Genomic DNA, 13,914 nt, shown 5'->3' with positions numbered 1-13,914 from the left:
ATTTCGTTGATTAGCTATCTAAACACAGGTTTCACTCTATCTACCGGACAAACGTACGACGGCTAACACTGTACGACACCGAGCGCTACACTGTTAATATGCTTAACATTCCTTCCACATGAAGGAAATGAGGGTGCAGTGACTGTCATTAGATATGACCATAGCCTACTCCACTATGTCTGTAACAACAGCATTAAGTGATGATGAAGTATTGTGGCTCAAATTAACAAGAAGATGTGCGAATATCACTGGTAGGGACATGTCATGTGAGCAGCACTGGATACTATTTTAAGCACCGCGTATCACCTGCATGCTGATTGCCTTAGAGCTACTGAAAGACTCATACAACGGTGACTGGACATCACAAATGCAGTGTGTTCTGGAAATGATGAACCGGTGGCTGGGGTAGGTAACTAATCGAGTGGAGTGACGTTCATGCTCTGGACAGCGTACCCTGTTACTGTGGCGCAATGCTGGAAGAAGAAGATGAATATACCGCAAACAAAATAAAATCAAATAATGAAATAAATAAATAAATAGATTGTCGGAAATCGATTACGATTTCAAAAGGAACAACACTCGAAATTTCTATAGAACTTTTAGAGAAGAACTGACTAACTGCAAACCCCTAGTATTTGTTTTCGTCGCATCGATGGAACACTTGAGGCGAATACAAAAGCCAACTGTGACATCTTAAAGCAGTACTTTGAGGCGTTACATAACTGTGAGCCTCCTGCCGAAAAACTGCAATTCAGCATATCCACCCCAAACCATGACTCACTTCCACCAACACATGACGAGATACAGAATATTGTATTAAATCTGAAAAACAACAAAGCACCAGGGGATGCCGAGATGCTCAGGATCGGAGGTGAGGTCATTATTGACCGATTACGAGCCATCATTGCGGATATATGGGAGAGCGAAATCATACCTGCAGAGTGGACAGTTGCTTTGATTCATCCTCTACACAAAAAGGGTGACAAGACCGATCCGAACAATTACCGAGGTATCTCTCTCCTCTCAATTGCTTACAAAGTATTCTCTCGTGCTCTCCGTACCAGATTAGAACAACAGATAGAACGGAAGATTGGAGAATACCAGGCGGGCTTCAGACCTCACCGATCGTGTGCAGAACAGATCTGGAACCTCAAGATGATTCTCCAACATCGCCAATCAATTCGAACAGTGGTCACTTTTGTTGACTTTAAAAAAGCTTACGACTCGATTGACCGTGCCACCCTATTAGATGTACTTCATGAATATGGTGTGGACAACAAAACAACGAAGTTAATCCAACAGACTTTAACTAACACAACTTCTAAAGTGAAATTCATGGGCGAAATCTCTGAATCATTTGAGGTAAGAACAGGCGTGAGGCAGGGTGATGGATTATCTCCACTGCTGTTCAATCTTGTACTAGATAAGATCGTTAGAACATGGGAGAAAGAAGTACACTGGATAAATATGGGAACGAGAGATAAGCGAATCAATATTAAGTGTCTTGCCTTTGCTGACGACCGAGCAATAATCACCCGCACTCCCGAGGAAGCCAGAACCGCTCCTGAGAATCTGCATGAGATTGCTATTAAGACTGGCCTCCAAATATCATGTGAGAAAACACAATACATGGACTCCAAGAACATCAATGTGGAATCACTTGGGACCAAATATGGCAATATCACACGAGTTAAACATTTCAAGTACTTAGGTGAAATTATCGGAAGCACTGGTAAAGATAGGATAGCCAACAAAACCCGTGCCGAAAAATTACGTAAAGCATACCCAGTCACCTGGAATATCTACAATAAGAAATCCCTTTCCATCCAAGCCAAGCTGCGTCACTACCATGAAGTAGTTCTTCCTGAAGCACTCTATGCGATTGAAACATCAACACTGACCATCAATATCAATGGCATCGAGAAAATGGAACGGCAAATACTTAGGAAAATATTTGGACCAAAGTTCCAAGATGGAACATGGATGCGAAAAAGCTCGGAAGAACTCTACTCGCTGACCGAAATATTCACTTCAATCGCCCGGAAAAGACGTATGCAATTCTACGGACATCTAGCACGAATGGACGACTCGCGACTGACCAAGAAAATCTTCCTCATTATCAGCGGAACCCGACAAAATAAAGTACGGTGGCTTGCTGACGCCCAAAAAGATCTCGCAGAAGTCGGCGTTGACCCACTGACAACTACACGGGCTACATTTAGACACAAAATTAAGTTGCACAGCTTTTCAGCCAGAGAATGTACAAGGAACTTGAAACTCCAGGAGACATGGACTCAAGAAAGACGACAGACTCACAGTGCGAGGATGAAGAAGTTTTGGGAGGATAAGAGAAACAAGAAGAAGAATGCTAACTAATGGTTCTACGTGCTCCTTAGAGGGCCTAACGCATATATAAATAAATAAATAAATAAATAAATAAATAAATAAACAAATAAATAAATAAATAAATAAATCTGAACTTTTCTAAGGAGACAAACCGCCTCATGTTTTCAATCTAAAAATTTTACACGTTATCATTAATTCGCGAAATATCCGATATTTTTACTATAGCAACAATGAAATTGGTACCTTCATGAGTAATCAAGTGGAACCGAACAATTTGGCTACACGGTTTGCGTCAGGTACCTGGCATCTTCAATTCGGAAGATAATGGGTTCGAATCTCACTATACGTAGTCCTGAAGATTGTTTTCCATGGTTTCCCATTTCCACACCAGGCAAATGCTGGGTCTGTACCATAACTAACTCCAATATAATTTACTTCGCAGTCTTACCCCTCTCCTATCCCATCATTGTCATAAGACCTGTCTGTGTCGGTGGGACGTGTGTATACTACAAATCTTGACCTAACAGCATTTTCCGATATATCACCTCCATATATATTTTTAAGTAGGCGTTATCAATTGAGTAGTATTTCTCCTGTGTGACCTTTAACGTGAATACATGAACAGCGGACTGTAACCAAACTACAGCGTTATCTCCTGTATAATAATCCATCATTTATACACTACGAATTTCAATTTTTACATATTGATCATAACATATAGATCTCCGTCGCGGTGCACAGAGTGAAACCATTATTAATCACTAAAATTGATATATCTATTGATAAGAAATTTTACCTAACCAAAGTTTTGGCTCGGATACCGCAGCTGAGAAGGTTGTGAATTTTATCAGTTCCAAAGTTGCTCTGTAATGCAGAGAGCACGAACGTAAGATAACAGGCTACTATTAGCTGTACATTGGTACATACAGTATTTTGAAGAATGTAGAGAACAATTTCATATCCTTTTTTGACGATAGTGTGGTATTAGAACTCTAAAACTATTAGTCAGAATTTAAACCTATGAACTTATTTTTGTTCATTTGTATTGCGTGTTGCCATATCATCGCTGCGGAAGCAATACCTCGTTCCCGGCTGAGTGGCTCAGACGGTTGAAATGCTGGCCGTCTGACCCCAAGTTGGCAGGTTCGATCCTGACTCAGTCCTTTGGTATTTGAAGGTGCTCAAATACGTCAGCCTCGTGTCGGTAGATTTACTGTCACGTGAAAGAACTCCTGCGGGACTAAATTCCAGCACCTCGGCGTCTCCGAAAGCAGTAAAAGTAGTTGGTGAGACATAAAGCAATCAGTATTATTAGTAAAAATACTTGGTATCTCACAATGCTCTGCCTATCCATTATTTTCCTTAAGACTAGTTACGCCTCCCATTTACACATGGATATGCAGCCCAACAGAACATTCTTCGTTGTGTTCATTTGTTTATGCTTACAATAAAGGAAAATGAACCTTACCATACCGCACTGTTGAAATGTATGTTTGTATGACATATTTAGGCACTACTACAGTATAATGCATTTAAAGTTCATTTTTCTTTACGCATTGGCATTAGGAAAATGAATACAACGAAAAATGTCCTGACTGACTTCATTTCCATCCATGTGTGGCTGGGGGACGTGACCAGTCTTAAGAAAAATAAGGGAAATAAAGGGTAGTTTGGTATAAGGAGTTTTATTCCAAATACAGTGATTTGTTGCTACTCGTGGTCCTATCGATGTACGTAGTTAGACTGCCAGGCCTGGTTCACACAGTATGCTACGATTGCAAGACAGATTTAGAGGATTTTGCAGGTTCTCATCCTCTGGGCCATATAGTTCTCACATATTATCACGATGTCTTGAAAACATTTTACTGTCCAGATATTGCAACGTACCGGTTGACAGATAACTAACAGAATGCATGTACTTTAGTATTCTTTTGCATGCAGTCAATAATTTAGTCGCCGGGCTCAGTGGCTCGGAGGGTTAAGGCGCTGGCCTTCTAACCCCAACTTGGCAGGTTCGATCCTATTATATAATAATATTATATTATATTATATTATATTATATTATATTATATTATATTATATTATATTATATTATATTATATTATATTATATTATATTATATTATTATTATTATTACTAATAAGCCCATCATACCTACGCAAAGTACTTAGAGGTATCCATTTTCCTTTTCTTGTACCGATACGTCTTTTTTTCTGTGGGCTTCCTTCTATTCCTCAGACCAAGTTGTTTCAGTTTTCTTCTTTGGTCTTTCCTCTTGGTTTTCGACATCTGCTGGTGTAGTGCATGAATGTTTCAAATTGGTTTTGATTTCACCAATCCATTTCATTGTGTCTGGTTTGGATTTTCTCCCGTTTTCATAGAATTTTCCTATTTGTCATGTAAGTCTCTATTGGCTTAATCTTTTAATATATCCATAGAATCTGCGTTTTCTAATGTCACTGTGAATATTTGTGTACTCTTTGATTTCCTGCTTACTTCTGAGTAGGTATTGTCCCTGTACGAGTTTCCGCCCTATGAATTATCTTATCGTTTTGCGTCCCCTTTTCTCAATGCTTTCAATGTCTACTCCCTCTTTGAAATCAGCGTTTCTGATCCATAAAGGTATTCTGGTTTAATCACTGTATTTTAAAGTCTTAGTTTTGTGTTCTTAGAAATACTTTTTTGATGTAGATGTTTTGGGATAGCCAATATGCTGTTTCCATCTTTTGGCATCTAATTTCACTGGCTTTTCTTTCGATTACATTTTCCTGAATTGTTTCAGCACTATATTTAAATTGTGATAATCGTTTAATTTGTACATATTTTGTCTCCATGAATTTCGGTGCTTGAAAATAGCAGGCCTTGCATTCTATCTCTTCAAAATATATGTGGAGGCCGACTTTTTCGCAGCTTCTTTCAGGACTTCAATCTGACATTTGGGCTGTTGAAATACCTCGAGTTAAGATTGTAAGGTCGTCTGCAAATGCTAGGCAATCTGTCGCTGATCTTCTTCTTCCTAAAGCGATTGGTGGGTGACTCTTGAGGACTAATTTCTTTTTGGGCCATTATTGAGTCTCTTTTCCAGAGAGGTACTTGAGGAGTAAAGGAGAGAAGCTATTACCTTCCCTTACTCCCATTTTGATTTCAAAGGGATCTGAGATTTCTCTCATGAATTTAATCTTGGCCTTCATGTCTGTCAGTGTCTGTTTTATGATTGCAAGTGTTTTCATGCCTTCTTCTTTAAATATTTGGAAGAGTGTCTTAGAAGTGAAGCTTCCACGGTGTGAAGAATTATTTAATTTATTTTCCGGGTTGAACCGTGTTGTACTTGTACGCATATCACGTACAGTTTGCCGACGTTTCGAATACATTGCAGTATTCATTGTCAAGGCGACTGAAATACCCCTACTCGATCCGAGGTAATCAGTCTCCCAGGCAGAGTTACACTACTAGAGTGGCCTTGATCTTGGCCTTTTATATCCTAGCCTATCTGGCTGGCGTAAGCCCTGGCTGTCTCGCGAGGCTTCTGGAAAGTTTATGTCACAGCCAGGTAGTGGGGGCTTGCCCGCGCTGTTATGTAATGGGGTTGCGGCCCGTGTGTTTATGTTGTGGTCTGTATGTCTTAAGCTATGAATGATGGGCATCCAAGAATTACTGATTTTGTATCCTTCTTCTAAATTTATGTTATTCGGATGTTTCTTGATTTCGATAGCCTCGCGGATTTTTCTTTCCAGGTTCCAAGGGATAGCTGCTAGGATCTTGGTCTTGTCAAATGATATTCCGTGCCTAGTTTCGTAGGAGTGCTTGGCTACTGCTGAAATATCTGTGTTTTGGTTCTTGGTGTGACGGATATGTTCTTTTAGGCGGGTGGAGATCAGACGTTTTGTCTCACCTACATAACAAGCTCCGCAGCTACATTCAATGTGATACACTCCAGGGGCCTGTAATTCTATTGTGTCTTTTACTGGTGGTAGATAACGGGCTAGCTTACGGTGAGGTTTATAGATAGTTTTTATGTTGTATTTGTCCAGTATCTTGCCGATCCTGTCTGTAGTGTTTTTAATGTATGGCAGTATCGCTGTTTTCTGGCGGGTCAGTTCTTCTTTCCCGTTGTTTTCTCCTGCGAATAAAGAAAGAAAGAAAGAAAGAAAAGACCGCCGCAGGAGAAAACAACGGGAAAGAAGAACTGACCCGCCAGAAAACAGCGATACTGCCATACATTAAAAACACTACAGACAGGATCGGCAAGATACTGGACAAATACAACATAAAAACTATCTATAAACCTCACCGTAAGCTAGCCCGTTATCTACCACCAGTAAAAGACACAATAGAATTACAGGCCCCTGGAGTGTATCACATTGAATGTAGCTGCGGAGCTTGTTATGTAGGTGAGACAAAACGTCTGATCTCCACCCGCCTAAAAGAACATATCCGTCACACCAAGAACCAAAACACAGATATTTCAGCAGTAGCCAAGCACTCCTACGAAACTAGGCACGGAATATCATTTGACAAGACCAAGATCCTAGCAGCTATCCCTTGGAACCTGGAAAGAAAAATCCGCGAGGCTATCGAAATCAAGAAACATCCGAATAACATAAATTTAGAAGAAGGATACAAAATCAGTAATTCTTGGATGCCCATCATTCATAGCTTAAGACATACAGACCACAACATAAACACACGGGCCGCAACCCCATTACATAACAGCGCGGGCAAGCCCCCACTACCTGGCTGTGACATAAACTTTCCAGAAGCCTCGCGAGACAGCCAGGGCTTACGCCAGCCAGATAGGCTAGGATATAAAAGGCCAAGATCAAGGCCACTCTAGTAGTGTAACTCTGCCTGGGAGACTGATTACCTCGGATCGAGTAGGGGTATTTCAGTCGCCTTGACAATGAATACTGCAATGTATTCGAAACGTCGGCAAACTGTACGTGATATGCGTACAAGTACAACACGGTTCAACCCGGAAAATAAATTAAATAATTTGGAAGAGTGATTCGTGATCAACTGAGTCATAGGGTTCTTTTGAAATCAACGGATATGCAAACAGTTTTTGATACAACTTCTCTGATGTCTCAAGATTTTCATTAGGTTCTATATTTGCTCTGGACAATATCGGGCTGGTCCGAATCCTGTTTGACATTATCTTATTTTTGGTTCTAGTTGTGCTCTATCGAAAAGACACTGGCGAGGAATATTTTATATATGTTTTGATTATTATTTACTTTACATCTGCTACTCATCACTTCGTGAGTAACGAAAGCACCCACCTACATACCGCTGTCTGGCTAAGTCCTGGAACTGGACATGCTCAAATGTTATCGCAAGTTAAGGATGATTATTACCTCCACCAGGCGCCGGTATGAACTGAATCGAAAGTGGCCTTGGAATGAGTCAAGAAGGGGTGGACTAGATGCATTATTTTATGAAGTCTTATAAGAGAAGCTTATTTCAAGTCATGGTTAGTATTCTTTATAGTGGATTCAACACATTGGTTTGTCGAGAAGTCTGCTGCCCACATAGATGGTATGCAGACACTGAACTACCATGTGCCAAGCGTAATCATACCATCAGCCGCATTACTTGGCTCTCATAGTAGTTAGTGCATAGAACTCCGTTCTAGCACAAAGTTCCGGATTCATCCTTGGATGATCCAGAAAACGAATTCGTGACCGAAATGTAAAATTGTGGTTTCAGGAGAAGTAGGACAGGGCAACAATCCTCTCTTAAAGCTAGTCAAAAGAATAATTGAAGAATGAGTGTTGACGAAGAAAGGAACTGGTCACGAAGGCGTGAAAACAGAAGGCTGCCTAGACCTCGCAAACCTAACAGGGTAAAGTCAGGTTTAGAGGGGTACAAGCAAGTTCGGATAGGAAAGTAGATATCGACTAGGCTGGCACATGTAAGAGGAATCATTGCCATACTCAGTGAGGGACCCCGTGGTCGCTCTCCCACTTTTCCAAAGTGAGATCCTCTGCGGCTCCCCTTCCAAGCAGCTTTTAGGACATAGAGAGGACATCGTAGATGTATTCTACTCCTTCTCTCCTCAGGGAGTGTAGGCATACTGAAAGTCACAATATAAAGTTCTCTGTTCGTAGCTGAAGTGGAAAGTTATGTTCTTCGGCTGCATAAATTAGGTTTCTGTGGGCTATAGCTTGAGGTAACAGTAAATTGCTCTTAAGGCTGTTCGACGAATTTAGATCATCCCAACTGAAGGTAACTCGCGCACGTAGCCAACGCCGTCTAGTTGCTGAAATTTGTTTCTCGCTGTTTCCAGAAGACGCATGGCCGCTGAGGGACATGACACCTATGATTAAATACTCTCCTTGCAGTGAACATGATGAGAAAATATAAGCGATATTAATACCGCTCATCCTAGCATCTACAAACTACAGGAAATTAAGTTTTTGTTAACAGCAACTCCTACAGAGAGATACATGACCTTGTCGACAGTATCAGGAGCAGCATTCACGACTGTACGAATATCGACTGCACAATAAGAGTCAAATTAATACTTGATTTGTTTCAAATTCCTGATACCTTGAAGTGGATATGGATGTTAAATTCATACAATTCTATTACATAATTTAATAATGAGTAAATAAACGAATAAGTAGTGAATTAAACCTTCATTCAATTAACCAACTGCTCGAAGCACCTTTCAACGATAGTTTGTTTACTCTTTCGTATAACAGTAATTAAATTCGTCGAGGGAATATTTATTGTGTGTTAAAGTGGTGGGATCTGCAGAAGTGGCAAAGAAATGTCAATATGTTATCCACGAAATTAAAGATATAAAGAGCTTGAATAATATTATCTATTCACATTCGATGAAATTTAATTACGTTTTTTTCGGGGAACTTAATAACTTATATATATATATATATATATATTGATTTTGTATTAATTATTTGTTTCTTCAATTATATATTTATTTACTTACTTATTATTATTTATTAATCAGTTTACTCTCAGGGTTGGTTGTTCCGTAGGACTTAGCGAGGGATCCCACGTCTACCGTCTCAAGAGCAGTGTACTGGAGCGTGAGATTTTGGGGCATAAATACAACTGGGAAGGTGGACCAGTACTTCACCCAGGCGCCATCACCTACTATGCTGAAAAGGGGCCTTGTGGGGGAAGAGAAGTTTGGAATTGATAGGCAAGGAAGAGGAAAAGAAGCTTCCTTGCGTTAAGTTAGGTACCATCCCGGGATTTGCCTGGAGGAGAAGTTGGAAACCACGCAAAACCGCTTCGAGGGTGGATGAAGTCGGATTGGAAGCCCCCTCTACTCAGTTGACCTCCTGAGGCTTAGTGTAATTGAACCTGTGTCTCCGAGGATGGCAGCTAATCACACTAACCACTACACCACAGAGAAGGATATTTTAAAATTCGCAAAATAAACATACTTTAATCAATAAAAGTTGTATTTATTTTCTTGAGTATTTTAGAACGTAATTGTCTTACATTAGCATCCAACCTACTGATTTTCACAGTTTCTTGAAATTATGCTAACCTCACTGTCACCCTAAATGTAAGGCCACAAGTATTAAAAGAACACAAGTTTTATCCTAGGGAAAAGATATCCGATATAATAGATCGCCAAATAAATCGGACTCTCACATTCAGAGGAGGTTAACAATATTATACGCATACCCATACCTCAAATATATTATGTCGTAAGAAAACATAAATTAGCCATGAAAACGTGCATTTCTACAGTGCCGTAAGTTTCCATTTCATTTACACAACAGCATAGGAAAATGAGCAATATGAACATGGACTGCATATCCATATGTGACTGGGAGGGGTGGCCACTCTTATAAAAAATTATGGATAGGAGGGGAATTGTCATATGTGTGATATTATAACCTATATTTCTGTAATAAAAATGTCTCGGCTATACGGAAAAGCTTAGAATCAGGGATGTGATTTTGAACTTTGAAGAAGTGAGAGCGAGTGCCGACTCCCCTCTTAGTAGCCTCTTACTCCATGCAGGAGTTACACATAATGAATGCATCGTTCCACTCTAACGACAGAAGAGATAAAAATGTTCCGATAACTCGAAAGAGTTATGTAACATCATGATGTACTCCAATGATATGGCAGCACATGTAGCACACAACATTCCCATGCCATGTCACAAGACGATGATTTAGCACACAATTTTATGGCCATAAATATTCGCAAGTTACGTATTATGTGAAAAATGCTGCTGCCTTCGCTGGCGTTACCGTGTTTCAGGAGCTTTGTTGTGCCCTAGACGAAACGCGAAAGACTGTGAATACTCTTTTAAAACACGGCAACTTTTGTACCTATAGCATGTAGAAGGCAGAGTTCTAACACACGGTAATAACGTGAGGAAGACGGTGACGAAGACTTTGTAAGATAGATAACGAACACTGGTTACCTCGGTGTCGGTTTTCTGTTTAAACTATTTTCAGCTCATTGGTGGTAGTGGTGATTATTGTTTTAAGAGGAAGTATAACTAGGCAACCATACTCTATAAAACACTAATAGGGGGAGAAAATGGAAGGGATCCGACACTTCGAAAAATGAAGGTATCGATCAGGGAAAGACAAAAGCAACGAAGGGCGTGAAAATGAAAGACTCCCTAACCCTCGGAAAACTAATAGCGTCGGGGTCGGAAAAGAACAAGAGTTGACCAAGGAAGGTCGGACAGTATAGATGAAAGTGAGGAGACTGGCACAAGTAAGTGAAACCAATGTCAGGACTTAACTAAAGGCCCCGTGGACGCTAACTAATGCTCCAAAGTTCAGAGCCCCTGGGGCCCCTTTTAGTCGCCTCGTACGATAGACAGAGGATACCGTGGGTGTTATTCTACCGCCGCACCCACAGGGGAAATTTCCAGCTCATAAATATATCCATTTTGATAACGAAGTGGTTTTTTTTTAACCATCTCTCAGATCAATTAATGAACGTAGGTTTTCGTGGCTCATTGTATTAACACAAAGTAATAAATGTGCAGGATTAAAACCACTATATATATAGCACGAGCTGTGAAGATCAAGGAGCCTAACAGGGATAGTACCAACCACGACTACAGTAAATAGAAAAAAGTATTCCTTACGTGGCAAGTGTAACTGACAGAATAGGGCGCATTCTTAAGGAGTACAATATAAATCCAGCTTTCACCTTAGACCGGAAGCTCAAATCCCTGTTTCGACCAGTGAAAAGAAAAAACCACATCTTGAAACACCGGGCGTGTACAAAGTATGAAGTTCCATGTGGTTGTGGTTGCTCATATATTGGCATTACAAAATGACTTGTCAGCACAAGGTTGAAACAACATTAGGTCGGTAAAGAATGTCAGCCTTGCATCCTCCATGGAGAATGTTATAAGCCAGTCTGTCATAGCAGAACATTTCTACAGTACAGACCATGAAATCCTCTTTGATCAGGCGAAGGTCATCACGCCTGTAAAAGACTTCTATGCTCGGCTGGTAAGGGAAGCCATAGAGATAGAGCTGCGCCTAAATAACATCAACAGGGAACAAGTTATCAAATACATGGAGACCTGTACTGCAGAAATACATGCATAACACCACCATGGCACAGCGGGACGCACCCAAGAAACTGTCGACAGAGGGCGGTGAATCAGTAACTTCCCTCCCAACCACCACAGCACAGCGCGACGATCCTTGAGTCCTGTCAGTCGGGGCCAGGGATAACACGGGCATGACTTCCACGTTCCTGCGAAGAATTTCTTTGCTCACTGTCGGAGGTAGAACTTCACATGCTCTGATTAGAGCCAATGCAATTTGGCTCAAAGCTCGGATTTATCATTAAATAAATAAATAAATAAATAAATAAATAAATAAATAAATAAATAAATAAATACATAAATAAATAAATAAATAAATAAATTGTGGCTTTAATTCAGTTCATGTATTTCTTTATATCTCTCAGATCACCAAATTTTGTTGTGTTGCTATTGTTGCCCCATTTGATGTGCTGTATGCAGTTCATTTACGCATTTAAACATCTCTGTTAGCCTGTATTGCTGTAGTGTCCGTATAGCGACTTCACTTCTAAGCGAACTGGGTTTGGGGAGAAACGTCCGTGTCAGTATAGAGTAGTCAACAAACTCCTCAAAGTTTAAGTTCATGCAACCCGTAGTTCAGGGACGACCTAAAAATATCGGTCCCTCTTCCTATACAAGATCACCACAACGATATGGGGTACTTGGGTTCAAGCTCGACAATATAGACGGAAACATTACAGTCAACAGTAATTCTATGAACGAATCTGTAATGAATATATGAATCGATCGCAACTGCGATTAACAATTGTGTAATAAAATAAAGTGTACATTAAGCCTGTAATAATAATAATAATAATAATAATAATAATAATAATAATAATAATAATAATAATAATAATAATAATAATAATAATAATATCTGTGACTGGGAGAGAGACCTTCTTTCATGAACGCATGAATACAGGACATTCATTGATAGTGAATTCATTCATTAATCACTAACTCACTCATTCATTAATCGTTCATTGTCACGCGTCCATCCATATGAAATGTTCTCACCATACCTGCTGTAGCCCTGTAGAAGTAGGCAGAGAGCATTGAAATCAGTAAATCGTTCAATTATTTATTCGTTTATAATGTCTACTAGCATTTGTAGCAGTTCTTCGCACGGGAATTTTCAGGGGATTACATGTTTACTTCTGGAATTTATGCGAAGTAACATGGCTCTATTCACACGTTAAGTACGACATGTTGAAATGATATTTTCCTACGACAGAGAAGGGCAGTAACAAAACTATGATAAAGCTCAAGAAATTCTAAAGAGAATGAGGACGATTTCCGAATTTATTGTCCGGTAGAGTTCTTGGTCCGAATTGTACGAAATTCTCCGTGGTTCTCAGGTTGCATATTGTATCTTTGACCACTTGCATGGCGCTCTGACGTTGATGATACCCCTCTTAATACCTGCCCTACCGGAAAGAGTAAAGTGGCTCTTTAGTTTTTCCCGTTACCCACCTTGAAGTGACATGCACAACATGCTCCACGGGCCTTAGACTAAAATATACAATTTTTCGTAACCATCAGCGTTATTATCCGTCGTACAAGAAATACGTGTGTGGTATTAAGGAACGGAAATGGCACATTCTTAACCGTTTGTTATGAACATTCCTTTTATAGATCTACCGTCAACGAAAATATTTCAGAAAAATCTCCCTATAAATACCAAATCACATGTGATTGCCATTACATCATATGCACCTGATAACACAATTCTGAGTGATCAGATTCCAAATAAATAGTTTGGTTGAAGTAAGTCCACCAGTTTTACACTTTTAGGAACATAGAAACAGACAAACACCAAGGAGTGATTCTACCTCATGATTCCTGGGTTTTTAGATACATTAGGTGAGGTTAATTTTCAAACCGAGAGAAATATTATGCATCCTCTAATTTCCTCCCCTTACGGATCCTTCAAATAACTCTAGGTGTGCGAGGATATCCGTCACTGGCTGCAGAGCATGAAGCCCTTAGAACATAGTACTTTTCTCTGTAGTAAA

This window comes from Anabrus simplex, chromosome 1, assembly GCF_040414725.1.
Source record: "Anabrus simplex isolate iqAnaSimp1 chromosome 1, ASM4041472v1, whole genome shotgun sequence".
In the NCBI taxonomy this organism is placed as follows: Eukaryota; Metazoa; Arthropoda; class Insecta; order Orthoptera; family Tettigoniidae; genus Anabrus; species Anabrus simplex.
Note: the sequence above shows the minus strand (reverse complement) of the source record.